The sequence below is a fragment of the Mus caroli genome, chromosome 19, assembly GCF_900094665.2.
Source record: "Mus caroli chromosome 19, CAROLI_EIJ_v1.1, whole genome shotgun sequence".
Taxonomy (NCBI): domain Eukaryota; kingdom Metazoa; phylum Chordata; class Mammalia; order Rodentia; family Muridae; genus Mus; species Mus caroli.
This window is the reverse complement of record NC_034588.1, coordinates 7,122,861-7,126,514: the sequence shown is the minus strand read 5'-3', so window position 1 is coordinate 7,126,514 and position 3,654 is coordinate 7,122,861.

Below are 3,654 nucleotides of genomic sequence, written 5' to 3'. Positions count from 1 at the left end.
ACACAAAACTCAAGTCCAGATGGACCAAAGGCTTCAACATAAAATCAGATAAAGGACTGGAGAGATGGCTCAGTGGTTAAAAGCACTGACTGCCCTTCCAGAGGTTCTGAGTTCTATTCCCAGCAACCACATGGTGGCTCACAACCACCTGTAATGAGAGATCTGATGCTCTCTTCTGGTGTGTCTGAAGACAGCTACAGTGTACTCATATAAATAGAATAAATAAATCTTAAAAAAAAAAAACCAGATAAAGTGGGGATAAGCCTTGAATTCATTGGCACAGGAAAAGACCCTCTGAACAGAACACTGATAGTGCAGACATTAAGATCAACAATTAATAAATGAGACTTCATGAAACTGAGATACCTTTGTATGGTAAAGGATATTGTCATTCAGACAATGTAGAACCTACAAGATGGGAACAGATTTTTATCCAGTACACATCTGATAGAGGGTTAATATCCAAAAATATATAAAGAAGTAAAAACATTAGAAATGAAGAAAACAAATAACCCAAATCTTCAAAATAGGAAACTCAATGGTTGAGAAACACAGAAAGAGTTGTTCAATATCCTTAGCCATCAGGGAAATGCAAGTCAAAACTATGTTGTGATTCAATATTACGTCTGTCAGAATGGCTAAAAGAAATAAAACAAGTGCTAGACAGCTCGTGCTGGCTAGGGTGTGGAGTAAGGGGAAACTCATTCATTGCTGGTGGGAGTGCAATCCTATACAGCCACGCCATATTATCACTGTGGTGGTTCCTTGGAAAGAATGGAGCCCATCAACCTCAGGATCCAGCCATACCACTCGGGTATAAACTCAAAGGACACTTTATCTTACCAGAAAGACACTTGCTCAGCCATGTTCATTGCCACTCTACTCGTAATAGCAAGAAAATGGAAACAACCAAATGTCTCTCCAACCAATACATAAAGAAAATAAAATGTGATGTATTTACACAATGGAGTATGCCTTAAAATAATGGACTCAGCCATTAAAAAAAGAAAATGAAATCATGAAATTTGAAGATAAATGGATGGAACTAGAGAAAACAACAACAACAACAACAACAACAACAACAACAACAATCCCAAGTGAGGTATTCCAGACCTAGAAAGAAAATATGGTATTCATTCACTTATATGTGGATATTAGTTAGGGTTTGATTGCTGTGAAGAGACACCATGGCCACTGCTACTCTTTAAAGGAACATTTAATTGGGGCTGGCTTACAGTTCAGAGGTTTAGTTCATTATTTAGTTCATGGCAGGAAACATGGTGGCATGCAGGCAGACATGGTGATGGAGTAGGAGCTGAGAGCTCTACATCTTGATTTGCAGGCAGTAGGAAGAGAACTGGTTTGAGCTTCTGAGACCTCAAATCTACCCTATAGTCATGGATCCCCTTAAACAAGACCACACCTCTTATAAGTGTCACTCCCTATGGATTGTGGGGGCTTTTTTCTTTCTTTCAAAATACCACTTTAGCTGTCAAGTTAAAAATAACCAAGTTACAGTCAGAAGAACTTTCTTTCTCTGCTCTGGACACTTCTTGATGCCTCTGGTTAAATTCTTCCCTATATCAGTAATAAAACCCTTCTCCTCATCCATACATAGGAATGGGACTAGGTGGGACAGAGATTTCTTCAGGTAAGGGAAATAGAAGAGATAGTTATGGATGAATAGGGGTCTGGAACTGGAGGGTCAAGTGGAGAGGAGAAGGGTAGAGGGAGATAAGAGAGGGGCTATAGGGATATAGGGAGAGACAGCTAAAATTAAGGGCCATTTGAGGAGTAGTATGGAAACCTAATACAGCAAAAACGTCCTAAAATACGTACATATATGGGGGCAATCTAAATGAAACTGTCAAATAATGGGGAAGACAGAACCCTAACTGGCTATTTCTTGTCACCAAATGAAGCTTCCAGTACTGGAATTGGGTTACATCTAATTGGATAGTTGGTCAAAGGGGCCTCAAAGGAATTCCCAGACAACTTAGGTTGTTGCCAAGACTATAGGTTGCTCTCCATTTAACCAATGGCAAGGCCCCATTGCTGATAACACCTACAAGCCTCATTGAACATGAAGAAGTTGAGCTGATGCCTAAATAGAGCCTTCACTAGTATATTCTAGCATCTTTGGTTCAGGAACCTACTCTGTATGCTACCCAAAGAAACATAAACACGAACCCAGCCATAAACTGATGGACCAGCCTGACTCCATTTTAAGATTAGAAGCCACTTAATTGGTGTTGAATGCCTTTAATCCCAGCACTTGGGAGGCAAAGGCAGGTAGATCTCTGAGTTCAAGGCCACCCTGGTCTACAGAGTAACTTCCAGGACAGCCAAGGATTCACAGAGAAACTGTGTCAGAGACTGCCTCCTCCTGCCCCAAAACTAAGTTCATTCCTGATTTCTGTCAAAATTGGGCTTGACTATGTCTTGACCCATTTTTTGGAATTTGACATATTCCACACCCTATACCCTGACCTCCACCCCATGATAAGATCCTCTGAAAATTCCCCAACCCTTGAAACCTTCCTAGTCTTGCAGTTCTTGAGCTATTTAAATCCCACCTTCTCTTGTATTTGATGCTGTTCTTTCAAACCCTGTTTTAGGGAGACAGTCCTGTATGACAGGAAATAAAGCTTGCTTAATTCAACTACAGAATTTGGGTAATGGTATTTCCTTTGGTGGTGTCTTAGTTAGGGTGTCACTGCTGTGAACAGACACCATGACCAAGGCAAGTCTTATAAAAAACAACATTTAACTGAGGCTGGCTTACAGGTTCAGAGGTTCAGTCCATTATCATCAAAGTGGGAGCACAGCAGCATCCAGGCAGGCATGGCGCAGGCAGAGCTGAGAGTTCTACATCTTCATCCAAAGGCTGCTAGGGGAAGACTGACTTCCAGGCACCTAGGGTGAGAGTGTTAAACCCACACCCACAGTGACACACCTACTCCAACCAGGTCACATCTCCAAATGGTGCCACTCCCTGGTCCAAGAATATACAAACCATTACAGGTGGGATCAACAAAACCCTACAATGGTGTCCTGCCTGCAAGGTATGTTGGGGCAATAGTGGCACAAACCTGTGGCAGTAACCAACCAATATCTGATTTGACCTAAGGCCCACTCCTGCTTGGGTGACCAACAATCTGAGACAAGATAGCTCAGGGACCTAGGGTTAAACTAAATACTACTGTTCTACTAAAGGAACATAACAATAAAATGACTCCTAGTGATTGAAATTCTGCTACACTCAGATCATTGCCTTGCTCAGCCATCATCAGAGAAGCTTCCTCCTGCAGCAGATAGGAACAAGTACAGAGACTCACAGCCAGACATTATGCAGAGTAAGAGACCTTGGAATGCTCAGTTCTAACTGGGATGTCTCCATCCCATCGCAGTTCAGGAAACCCTGTGGAAGAGGTGGCATAAAGTGTGTGAGAGCCTTCCTAGGCAAATGGATGGACCTGGAGAGCATCATTCTGAGTGAGGTAACCCAGTCACAAAGGAACTCACACAATATGTACTCACTGATAAGTGGATATTAGTCCAGAAACTTAGGATACCCAAGATATAAGATACAATTTGCTAAACACATGAAACTCAAGAAGAACGAAGACCAAAGTGTGGACACTTTGCCCCTTC